The sequence below is a fragment of the Adelges cooleyi genome, unplaced genomic scaffold (genome assembly GCF_023614345.1).
Source record: "Adelges cooleyi isolate 19-005CV unplaced genomic scaffold, UGA_ACOO_1.1 ACOO_flye_CR_arks_rails_tigmint_CR_PRNA_8, whole genome shotgun sequence".
Classification (NCBI taxonomy): domain Eukaryota; kingdom Metazoa; phylum Arthropoda; class Insecta; order Hemiptera; family Adelgidae; genus Adelges; species Adelges cooleyi.
Window position 1 is genome coordinate 6,027,732 of NW_026096513.1, and position 14,054 is coordinate 6,041,785.

At 28.0% G+C, this 14,054-nt stretch overlaps 1 long non-coding RNA gene across 1 annotated transcript; it reads right to left on the reverse strand.

Annotated features, from left to right (window-relative positions):
- Positions 1 to 2,284: 2,284 nt before the first annotated feature.
- LOC126845857 (uncharacterized) lies at positions 2,285 to 4,424 on the reverse strand. Its single transcript, XR_007686834.1, has 3 exons — positions 4,272 to 4,424; positions 3,772 to 3,922; positions 2,285 to 2,325 (listed from the first exon to the last, which is right to left on the reverse strand). It is a non-coding gene; the product is annotated as an uncharacterized LOC126845857 (long non-coding RNA).
- Between the last annotated feature and the right edge of the window lie 9,630 nt (positions 4,425 to 14,054).

Below are 14,054 nucleotides of genomic sequence, written 5' to 3' on the forward strand. Positions count from 1 at the left end.
CAATGATAACACCACATAGATTTGTTTTTCCATGATTTTCTAGAGATAAAAAAAACATTGATATCGACACGGAATAACCGGAAGGGAAACTACAGATATATATTCGCATAGACCTATAAAGATATGTATATTTGTATAGGTCAGTGTAGTAGGCTGAGGCTCAGCCTACTATACCGACCAATTTTGAATACGCTGGCAACTTGTCCGATGCGGGATACCGCCATTTTTTTGTAACATCCAATAACAAGGAGTTGTACAGGGGCTTCCGTTTTTAGCCGTAACTTAAAGATCTTTAAGTTGAAAATTTCTCAGTAGTTAAAACTCATATGTAACCATAAAATATTAAACGAAGAAAAAATTCGGCACTACAGTTTTTATTTAATTGCCGGAAAACAGTGCTTTTTGCAGATTTCGTATATTTTAACATATACACCTTACATCTTAAAAAAATGTATCAAATCATTACGAGATTTTTATGTACATCTATTCAGAATGATACTATTTAGGTTTTATATATAATTTATTGTATACGCGGAGAGTATATAATTTTTTATGATTAAGGGTTTTAATTATTATTTTATTATATATAACCATAAGTTGCTAAAGATTTTTCTAGTGAATACTATTGTTACGGACCCACCCTTATGTTCATATTTAGCAATATTTAACAATGAGAAGTTATATAATATAATATATAGATATATGTAGTATATGTTAGTCCTGATAAGTTGTACAATGTAATATATATATATATATATATATGTATCTATTAGCCCTGAAAAGGGTGGGTCCGTAACACTATTGATTAATGCACGAAAATTCTAATCTAATATTACGGTCTAATATATTGTTTATCATTTTCGGGCTTAGAAATAGAATTATGTGCTATTGAGTTGTATAAAAATTAATTTTCGATAATTCCAAAGTAAGTTTAATTACATTTTTACTGGTTACCTCAAAACTAATTGTTGTATTGAATTATTTGAGTTAAAACTTACCTTTGAAAAACGGTTAGAATTTTGTTTCCCCTGTCTTACAATATGACCTCATATTTTAAAGTATTTATACAAATATATTGATTTCCCTTTTTGTTAAATATAGAGGCTGTTTAGGATAGTAAGTACGGATAGATTAAAAGATTTGTTTTAACTATATCTCGTCTTGTTTTTGTCATTTGAAACTGTTGTTTATAAACATGTATATTTTCATATATGTATATTATGCAAAAAAAATTTTGCATTCATTTACAATTTTTTTTATTTTTTTCATATCTTCTTAAAAAAAAGTTGTTATTTTAGAAGACGAGTTTTTATGAAGTAATAAAATAAGTACTAACGAAATGTAAGAGCAAAATTATTTATTAATCAATCAAGACTACATTTTTGTATGTGACATACTACATAGTACATACATGTATTACCTAATTTAATAACAGTTAATAATATAATCAAAAATTTAAATTATTAACAATGACCTCAATGATTTTAGATACTTTCCAATGAGAAAACTCGAAATCTGAAAGTACAAAGTATTATACATTTCTTAATTAAACGAATCAGGCCAATTAAACAACAAATATATTGAGAAAAATTATGTTTTCCACTTGCAAAAGATTATTATTATTTCAAATATTCGTAATTGAAGAATAATAATGTAAAATAACATAATACATTTAATTTTTTTATAAAAAATTATATTATACATAGTTGTGCAATGAATAATAGACTTTATTAATAAAATGTCTTTTCAATAGTTTTTGAACATTTTTCTCAACATATTTATTAAATATTTTCTATTGTGTATTACTTAACATATCCGCTTTGAGTTGGGCAGTTACATCAACGGGTGTAGCAATACCCTTTGCCAATTTTACATATTGCATGATATTGGCAAATGTCACAAAGTTTACGGTACCATTAGCTTGAAGTTGGTTGAATATACCTCTTGCCACTTCCTATTGTTATCAAAATAAGAATGGACATTAATTTGTGTATTAAAATTTACAGTTAAAACATTTTAATGGATACGTTAAAACATAAGATTAATTTTCTAAAACAATAATTCACATTTTGCGTATATCAGCAAAAACCTCAGAATATTCATAATCATAAATATTATGTACTTGTTATACTTACAAGAATAAATTAAACCAATTTTACATAGAATAATTGAAAGCTTGAGTACATTCAAATATCCCCACAAAAAAAACAACTAACCAACCTTAAAAGTGTAATATAGTAATTTTAGTTTTTTTTACCGTTACATTATTTTTACGTATAATATATCGGGCGGCGGTTTCAACTTCATCTCTCGTAAATAAACTGTCTGACAGAAAAAAATATTAAACACATTTTTTAAAAATCACATTAAGCAAATTTAACAACAAAGGAATTGAGAGTAATATTGTGTTAAAATTGCAAATGAATACAAATAAATCAAAAATTTTATCTAGTTGGCACATGGGGGGGGAGGTAAAATAAAAAAAAGTTTAGTTTTTCACAGTTGAAATTTGAAAAAGCTTTAAAAAAACTTCTAGTTCTCTAGGCTAAAATCACTTTCAAATAAACGCTTTGATGCTAATTTTTAAACACCGAACCTCACTTTAATTCTTTCTTACTAATAAGTAATATATGTAAGCATAATTTATTGTTTTTTCCTACACAGTATAAGATTTACTTTTAATTTCAATGTTGGAGACTCAATTTTTTTTTAGAACACTACAAGAAATATATAATATACAATTTAAGGATCTATGTAAAGGTTTTTTTAGATGCGTTTTGTTTTATACATAGTCAATCTAGTAAAACAGAAGTATAAAGAGTTAGTGTGAGATTGTTGTAATGGAAGTATATAATACATAAATATTATTTTTATTGAGTATAAGCGATTAGAATTTAAATTATGGAGTACAAACGGCTGAAATCACTGACCATTCAAACTAATTTTAACAAGAAATTGATTATGGGTTATTTGGGCCACGTTGTTTTTGCAAAAACATTATGTTTTTATAGGTATAGTGAGGACGGAAAGGTTACAGGGATTATTTCAACTGAAATTGATAAAATCATTTATGAATAAATGCTACGATGCGAACCGGTAGTTAACATTTTCAAACCAGTAAAGTCCAAGACAAGCACAGTGTAAACCAGCATAGTAAAAAAGAATTAAAGTGAGGTGTAGTGTTTAAAAAATAGCATCAAAGAGTTTATTTGAAAGTGATTAAATCCGAGAGGACTAGTACAGTAGGGTCGAGGTATAATGGAATCTACAGGAATTATTATCAATAAAAGTCATAAAATCACTTTTAATTTGTAAACACTGCACCTCGCTTTAATTCTTATTTACTATGCCGGTTTATACTGTGCTTGGTTTGAACTTTACTGGTTAGAAAATACTACTGATTCGCATCGAAGATTTATTCGTTTATTCGTATATTTCGAATAAACACTTCGATGCGAATATTCGAAAGTGATTTTATCAATTTCAATTGAAATAATTTCTACAAACCTATGACTTTCCCATACTCACTATGCCCCGATCCCACTATGTTGGTTTTTTTAAAATCTGATCGTGCATCTCATATTTTGCTAAATTTGTTGTGTGCATTATTAAAAATAAGTGACATCTTTTTTCAATTATTTAATTAGTTCATAATTTATGACTACAATTTACAGTTTTACAAATGATAGACTTGATTATTAAAATATCTTTTCAATAGATTTGTACATTTTACTCGTCACATTTGTTGAATATTATCCTATTATTTATTACTTTCTACTAGCGTTAAAAAATCATCAAGGCTGGGAAGATCTCCAGTATTTGCGTTCGTTTCATGTTTTACTTGGTAAAATATACTTGATAACTTTTCGTAGTTCAGTTCATTCGGCTGGAAATGTTGATAAACTATTCTTAAAATCGTTTCCTATTGTTATAAGAATAAAAATTAATCATTTAATTATATATTACAATTTGCAAGTTAAATTGATCCTTCTTTAAAAAAATAAATATGCCTAACTACCAGACATATTATATGGCTTGCAAATTTGTTCAGCATAATAACATAAATTTCATATTAGTTAACGTTTTTTTGTTATTGTTATCAAAATATGGTTATAAGTGAAAATATTACTTAATAAACTCTTCGGTGCGAAAATGGAGGTTGTTTAAACATTAAAGTATTTTTCTAAACTATATATAACATTTTGTACACTGTTAAGCAACAATCTTAGGTATTTTATTATTAATAATTAATAAGTACTCGTTATGCTTACAAGTTGATTTTGACTAGGACCAGAACCTTGACATTTCGAAAAATACAATGCCACGCAAAAAAACAGTATAATGGTTTTTGAAAACATTTTAAATATTCGAACAATAAACTTGGATTTAGAGTATTTAACTATTGAACCGTGCAATTTGCTTTAAGCAACAGATACTTAAGAACGTTGTTATTTGGGTTGTATGGCATTTATAGTAAACGCAATCCCTAACTGTAATTTTTTTATGTACTTACCACATTTTAAAACTGTTTAGTTATGTGCAAAATATATGCATATATTTTCAACGATTATGGATAGTGCCACATCTAAAGAACATATTTAGAATAATCTAGAATGAGACAATAGTCAATAACAAAAACAAACAATTTTCTTAAAAATCTGTTGCTAACCTTTTGTTTAAGAAAAACTGTGAAAAATAAACCTAATACCTAAAAAGTGGGGTCACATATTTTTCCTTTTGGATCGATTTACTCGAGTATCATCTCTATATATCCGAAATAGTTTGCGATTATTGGTACTTTGGGGGACCGTAAGAAGAAAAATCGACTTCTTCGCCCCCATAAGCTAACATCGTCGAAAACAAATTTGCCGATTTTTAGATTTCGAACTTTAACTCACTAGATCTTAGTGAAAAACGGTCGGATCGAAGCGCAATTTTTATAGCACATTTATAAGGCATGTGTCTATCCCCAAATAGCCACATTTTTTTCAGCACAATAACATAAATTGCATAGTAGTTAAAGTTTTTTTTTTATTAATCATAAATAATAAGTACTTGTTGTGCTGCATTAGGGCCAACACATACACATTGCAAAAAAGACATTGTCACGAAAAAAAACAGTATCATGGTTTTTGAAAACATTTTAAATATTCGAACAATAAACTTGGATTTAGAATATTTAGTTATTTATTTTAAAAGTAAAAACTGTTTTTAAAGTATTCGATAATAGTTTCTATGACGTTTTTATAATGTTATGGGAGTATAGTATTACTGCTTGATGACTGTGATTCAAACAGGGGATTTCCGAACAACCGCAGTACTTACTATAAAGGAATACACTTGAGAAATGAAAACAGTACCATGTTTGTAACTGTTGATCCGTGCGATTTTTTTTAAACAACAGATACTTAAGAACGTTTTTATTTGCGTTGTATGGCATTCATAATACACTCGCTCCCTTAATGTTCTTTTTTTACGTACTTACCTCATTTTAAAACTGTTTACTTATGTGCAAAATATATGCATATATTGTAAACGTTTACGGTAGTACTCCATCTTAAGAACATTTCTAGAATGATCTAGAATTGGACAAAAACACAAATGACCAATTTTCTTAGAAATCTATTGTTAACCTTTTTTTTTTTACGAAAAACTATGGAAAATAAAACTAAAACCTAAAAAGAGGGCTCACATATATTTTTTCTTTAGACCGATTTACTTGAGTATCATCTCTATACATCCGAAATGGTTTGCGATTGGTACTTTGGCGAGTTAGAAGTAGAAAAATCAACTCCTTCACCCACAAAAACCAACAAAAATCGAGAATTTGCCAGTTTTTAGACTTTGACCTTAAACCCATTAGAACTTAGCGGAAAACGGTCGGATCGAAACGCAATTTTTATAGAACATTTATTAGGCATGTCTCTATCGCAAAATAGCCTCAAAATTGTAAAAAAAAAAGGAAAACTACAAAATTATAATTTTTCTTAAGACATATTACAGGATGGCCCACAATGATTTGGCAAATGAAATAACTATAAATAATGAAATAATAAATTTTGTTCTAGGGAATATTTCAGAGATTTATTTTGTTTTTAATAATTTGTAATTATTTGCGCTATAAAAACCGTGGTGCTTGTAGTGCAAATGAGTATAAATTATTTTTAAAAAATATTCACTAGAACAAGTGAAAAAGTAAAAAGTAGTTACATTGTGGGCCACCCTATGCAAGAGATACAAATGTTAAATGGATTACCCTGTACCTATATTATATATGAAAAGTATACATATACATATACTTATGCAATTTACATTAAAATATTATAAACCACAGAACATTATATAATCATGCAATGGAGATCAGGCAGTCAAGACACAAGTAAAAACGTTGAGTAATATTCTATTTAAGAGGCATGGCGTGATGCAGTGGACACCTAAGCTGCTTGAAGCATTACAGCATTACATGTACAGGAGTACAAAATTGACCAAAAATTATGTCCGTTAAGTGTTGATCACTAGAGGCACATTCTCAATAGAATGTGTTTCTAAGTAATCGCTTCGATGCAAATCAGTGGGTACTAAGTTTAAACGAGTACAGTCGCCAAACCAAGCAAAGTATAAACCAGCACAGAAGGAACGCGTTAAAGTGAGGTTCGGTGTCCGCACAAGTGACAAGTTCACTTTAAAATAAACATTTCAACGCTAACCTGTGTACGATATAAATCATACAAATATCAATAAAAGCATTGCAATGAGCACGAAGCCCTTAAAAATATATTTTAGCTTCAATGTGGTTTTACAATGATGTGGCCTTTTTTTTGCCTGTATACACTATAATTTTTTTAATACTGGACCAATTCCTTCGTGTAGCCACTTTATAAATCATAAATTTCATACAGTTGGTTCTTTGAGGGGGGAGGGGGGTAAAAGTGGAAAAAACTCACACTTAAAATTTAAATAAAAATAAAAAAAATAGCCAGCTGTAAATGTTTTTAAAAAGGAAAACTAATAGTTATTATTAGTAATTATTACTAGTAATTATTACTAGTAATTATTTTAGGAAAAATGTGTCTTATCCTTAATGAACTATCTGTATATGTCATAAAACATTTATTTGAAATATCTATACCATTGATTTGTATACCACCGCCGTACACAGAAAAAGGGTATAGTTGGTTTAAACTCTGACTTAAACAATGTTTAATATAGGGTTACATATATTTCTAGGTGGAATAAATAAATAATTAGTTGGCCCAATTAAATGTTAGCTGGAACAAATTTTTATTTAGTTCTTTCAAAAAGAAATGTATTATGCCCTTATAGTTACCGTAGTTGGACCAACTTCGTATTTTTGAGAGTAACTTATACACCTTAATTTATAGGTCAAATAATATAATTAACATTATGACTTGGGTATATTTTTTGAATATTTGTCAAATAAATATTCAAATGAATATAATATACATTACTTAACAAATGTTATTCAAACTATATAAAACCGGTGTTAATAAAGTATGACGCAAATGGCAATGTTATTGGAAAATAACAGAACGTTCGTATTTCTAAAAAAACACGTAAGGCTGATAAACTATATCGTTAGCAATAAACAATTTTGGTTAGCATTTTTTTCGAAAAATATCAAGAATATTTGAAATATTGGACAATTACTTCATGCAACGCTAACCTAAATTGTTAATTGTTAACGAAATGTTTACATGAAATTAGAATTATTTTAGAAAAAGAAGTGTCTTATTCTTTTTGAGTCATCTGAATTCAACATAAAACACATATTTGATATATCTTTACTATTGATTTGTATACTACCCTCTTACCCTCTCACATTTTAATTAGTCAGCCCAGCTAGAAATGTATTGTGCCCTCATATTAACCATAATTTTAGTTGGACCAATATTGTTTTTTGTAGAAAGTAACTTATTCACCTTAATTTATAGGTTAAATTATATATCTAACATTTCGACTATTTCTGTTCGAAAAATATTGAATATTTGATATTTTTAACAATATTTGCATGCATAGCTAACCACAATTGTTTACTGCTAACGAAATAATTTATTCGGCCCAAGTGTTTTTTTTAGAAACGTGTTATTATGTACTGATATTTTGCAAATAATATTGCCATTTGCGTCATACTTTAAAAAATCAGTGTCTATAAAGTTAGAATAACATTTGTTAAATGTTATATTATATCATGTATATTATATTCAACTGAATATTTTTTTGACATATAAGTTTAAAATATTTAGTAACTGTAATTGTTTTTAAAAAGGAAAATTAAAATTTAGAATTATTTTAGAGAAAAGTGTCCTATCCTTAATGTATTATTTGTATTCAGGATTTAAACATATATTTTTTATATCTTTATCATTGATTTGTATACTACCTTCTTACAGAAAAAAATATATAGTTAATCCTATTTTAACTATATTAATGTAGAGACAAGATTAATTTTTAGATTGCCCAATTCAATGTTTTGTTAGAACAACTTGTTAATTCGTTTTTTGAACTAGAAATGTATTGGGCCTCTATGATATGCGTACTTTAAGTGGGATCAAATTTTTAATTAGTCAGCCCAGCTAGAAATGTATTGTGCCCTCATATTAACCATAATTTTAGTTGGACCAATATTGTTTTTTGTAGAAAGTAACTTATTCACCTTAATTTATAGGTTAAATTATATATCTAACATTTCGACTTATTTTTTTCAAAAAATATCAGAAATATTTAAAATATTCCACAATTATTTCATGCAACGATAACCAAAATTGTTTATTGCTAATGAAATGTTATTTCAGCTTTCCATATTTTTTAAAATAATGATATCATGTACTGTTATCCTGCATACAATACTATACTCCATTTGCGTCATATTTTAAAAAGTTTGCTTCTACAAATTTGAATAACGTTTGTTAAATAATTTATATTATATTGATTTGTGTACTACCCTCTTACACAGAAAAAATACATAGTTGGTCCAATTTTAACTATATTAATGTAGAGACACGATTATTTTATAGTTGGCTAACTTATTCATCTTAATTTATGGGTTAAATTATATATCTAACATTTCGACTTTTTCTGTTCGAAAAATATTGAATATTTAATATTTTTAACAATATTTTCATGCATAGCTAACCAAAATTGTTTACGGCTAACGAAATAATTTATTCGGCCCAAGTGTTTTTTTTAGAAACGTGTTATTATGTACTGATATTTTGCAAATAATATTGCCATTTGCGTCATACTTTAAAAAATCAGTGTCTATAAAGTTAGAATAACATTTGTTAAATAATGTATATTACATACATTTGAATATTTTTTTGGCACATGAGTTGGCTATTTTAGTAATTGTAAATGTTTTTAAAAAGGAAAACTAAAAATTAAAATTATTTTAGAAAAAAAGTGTCTTATCCTTAATGTATTATGTGTATTCAACATCAAACATATATTTGATATTTCTATACCATTCATTTGTATACCGTCCTTCTAGAGAAAAACAAATATAGTTGGTCCGACTTAAACTATGTTTAATATAGGGTCACGCTTAATTTATAGTTAGCCCAATTAGAACAATTTGTTATTTAGTTATTTGAACTCATAATAACCAAAGTTTTAGTTGGACCAACTTTGTATTTTTAAGAGGGTAGCCTAATCACCTTAACTTTTAGTTTAAATTATACTTCTAACATATTGGACTTATTGTGTTCGAAAAATATGGAATATTTGAAATATTTAACAATAATTTCATGCATAGCTAACCAAAATTGTTTACTGCTAACGATATAGTTTATCAGCCTTATGTGTTTTTTTAGAAATACGAACGTTCTGTTATTTTCCAATAACATTGCCATTTGCGTCATACTTTATTAACACCGGTTTTATATAGTTTAAATAATATTTGTTGTATAATGTATATTATATTCATTTGAATATTTTTTGACACATATTTTTATAAAATAATTAATTATAAATGTTTTTAAAAAGGAAAACTAGAAAGCCAGTACAATGCGGTCGGGGCTTAGTAGAGACGGTGCAAAGTGGGCAATAATAACCCTTTTATCCATTAAAACTCACTCGTTTTCTGTGCACTAAGATTATAGTTAGCAACTATATGTCACCGTGATATAGTAATGGTATAAATAATTAATAATTAAAATTGAGCTCAACTAATGCGATAAGATTCTTCAACAAAATTTTAAAAGTAAATCTCAGATTTTAATATTACCTTTTTGACCGTAAAATACAGCAACATTTTGCTATGTGGGATTACATCGATAATAGTTTTCCTAATTTTGACTGACAAAGTACTTTCCTATGTCATCCATTTTCATGGATATTATGATCATGGAAATCAGCCTAGTTATTTCAAAGTTCAGTGGTCGAATTTGTGAGGCGGGGGGTTGACTGAGTGTCCAAAATGGGGGTTCAGAAACTGTAGTGTAACCCAACAAGTTTTTAAAAGTGATGGTTTTTTAATGGAAAAAAAATGCTGGGTACGCTCTTTGAAAACGTCCAACTACTTTTATTCCGGAAACGTCATCAAAATTGTCCACACAGGGTGTCGAAGCGACGTAAACGTGGTCGATACCGAAATAACAACCATGGGCAAATATTTCATCCAAGTATACAATCAAAACGTAGTTACCCAGCCTATGCACTTCAGCATTGTCTATACCTTGTAAATATTGACTGTATACCAAATACTGGCTTATGATCAAATGAGCGGTATCAGTTGATCAATTGACAATAAACTTCTGCTATGCTCGGTGCTAATTTATTATCATTCATAGCACAAGACGTGAAGTGTGAACCAAGTCCATCACAAATGATTTCCAGTAATTGGCTCTTTAATTGTTTTTCGCAATATCTACTCTTGTGGTACAATACATGTTGTGTTTTTCGCAGGTGTCTGTGTCATTCCTCGGACGTCTGATGAGTCGCGCTTACACACAAACATATATTATATTTTGCAGGAATGTGTATTTAAAGTCCTATATTATCAATAATATAGAAAAATAGTGATGTTTAACAAATGTAGGCACACATTGAAAATGGGCGGTTGTGAGTGTTAAGGAACCATCCTAACCAAGAACGAATTTATTTGATTTAGTTTTCAAACCAACAAAATTTAAAAGCTTCAATTTAAAATTATCGATTCACTCATGCAGAGCAACCTTGAAATTAACTACGGTCAAAGTGTGATAACCCTCTTTTTTTGGGGGGGGGGGGTGTCCTTAATAAAAAAAAAAAGTTCACCTACACAGTTATGAAAACTTGAGTAAGGAATTGCCCCATTCTAGATCTATCTGAAAGTATTGAATTCCATTGATTCGTACTTTCTTTTTTAGGTTTTTAGTTTTCTTCAAATACACTGATAAAGGTCGTAGTGTCAAATCAGTTCACCAACAGTGTTTGCAAATTTCATAAGCCATACAACACAAAATGCTTTTAGAAAATGTTCCATGAAATACTTAAGTTAAAACATATCAATGTTGGATCGGGTATTAATACTTGAAGTAATAAAATAAATATCAACGAAATATAAGAGCAAAATGATTTATTAGTCAATCAAAACTACATTTGTAGGTGACATACTCCATACATGCATTCACATAATAACAATTAATAATATTATAAATATTAGAAATGCTCAATGATGTAGTCAATGATAGCAGCTTTGTCATAATTAGGAACCATGATTCCTGAAAGTACAAAGTATTATACATTTTTTAATCGGGCCAATTCAACAGAAAAATATTTTGAGAAAAATTATGTTTTCAACTAGCAAAAGATTATTATTTCAAATCATTGAAGAATTATAATGTAAAATTGCATTACACATTATAAGTAAAATTTATAAATTTTATTTTTTTTTTTTTAAACTGATAATGTAATTGATAATGTTTAATAGTCTTTTTAATAGTTTTTGAAAATATTTTGCAACATATTTATTGAATATTTTTCTATTGTATATATTACTTATCAAGTCCGCTTTCATTTGAGCAAATTTATTAGTGGATGTATCCATACCCTTTGCAAATCTTACACCATGCATGAGTAAGCATAAACAAAAAAAGTTTATATAATCTTTATATCCATTATTTTCGAATAAATCTAATACCAATCCCTATTGTTATTAGAATAAAAATAGACATTAAAATTTACAAATAAAAATTGTTTTAGCAAAATAATGTGAACGTTAAAAACATTTTTCAGATTCATTTTTTAAAACAATAATTCACATTTTGCAAAGATAGGAAAACCTTAGAATATTTATAATCATAAATATAAATATGATGTACTTGTTGTACTTACAAGAATAAATTAAACCAATGTTACATAAAATAATTGAAAGTTTGAATACATAGCCGCAAAAAACCACCTAACCAACCTTTAAACTATATTATAGTAATTTTAGTTTTTTAGTTACCTTCATCTCATTGTCACCTACAATACCTCGGGCGATGTCTACAACTTCGTCTTTCGAAAATGTAAGGCCTAAAAGAACAACATTTTAAATATATTTTTTAAAAGTCCCATTTGGATTAGAAGGTAATAAATAATAGGATAATATTCAACAAATGTGTTTAACGCACGTTTTTTAATGGTGCACACAAAAAATTTAGCAAAATATGAGATGCATGATCAGATTTGTGCTTGATTTGGACTGTACTGGTTTGAAAATACTAACTACTAATTTGCATCGAAGCGTTTATTCGAAAGTGATTTTATCACTTTCAGTTGTAATAATTACAGTAAACCTATGACCTCTCCGACCACCGAGCCACTGTACTGGCTTTTTTTAAATCTGATCATGCATCTCATATTTTGCTAAATTTTTTGTGTGCACCATTATAAAATGTTTGATAAACACATTTGTTCAATATTATCCTATTGTTTATTACGTTCTAATGCCTCTTCTAAATCAGCACGGCCCTCGAGGATTCCATCTGCGCCTGTTTCCTGATTTACTTCTCCAAATATTCCTAATAACTCTTCGTAGGTTATTCCATTTGGATTGTAACGGTCTTTGACTATTCTTGTTATTTTTTCCTATTGTTATAAGAATAAAAATGACTCATTTAATTGTATGTTACAAATAGCAAGTTAAACTGATCCATCTTTAATGAAATAAAAATGCCTAACTACCACGCTTATTAGTCGTTAAAGTCTTTTTTTGTTATAAAAAATTGGTTATAAGTGAAAATATTACTTTAAAAACGTTTCAATGCGTAAACGTAGAAAGTTTGATTATAAATACATTTTCTAATCAATACATTAAATTTGTACATTTTTAAGTAACAATCTCAGCACTTTTTATTAATCATAAATAATAAGTACTCGTTATCCTTACAATTTGGTCTTGATTAGGGCCAGCACCTTGACATTGCCAATAGTACAATGCCACGCAAAAGAACAGTATCATGGTTTTATAAAACATTTAAAATATTCAAACAATAAACTTAGATTCGGAATAGTTAATTTTTAGTAGTAAAAATTGTTTTGAAAATATGACCTATGACGATTTTATATAATGTTATGGGAATATTGTATTATGGCTTGAAGCTTATGAATGAAATAGTGTTTTAGCGAATTGCCTCAGTACTGACTATAAAGGAATATACTTGAGAAATGAAAACAGTACCATGTTTGTAACTGTTGATCCGTGCGATTTTTTTTAAACAACAGATACTTAAGAACGTTTTTATTTGCGTTGTATGGCATTCATAATACACTCGCTCCCTTAATGTTCTTTTTTTACGTACTTACCTCATTTTAAAACTGTTTACTCATGTACAAAATATATGCATATATTGTCAACGTTTATCGATAGTGCCCCATCTAAAGAACATAATATCTAGAATGATCTAGAATGGGACAATAACATAAACAAACATTTTCCTTAAAAATCTGTTGTTAACCTTTTTTTGAAGAAAAACTGTGGAAAATAAACCTAATATCTAAAAATAGAGGTCACATATTTCTTTCCTTTGGACCGATTTACTTGAGTATCCGACATATCCGAATGGTTCTTC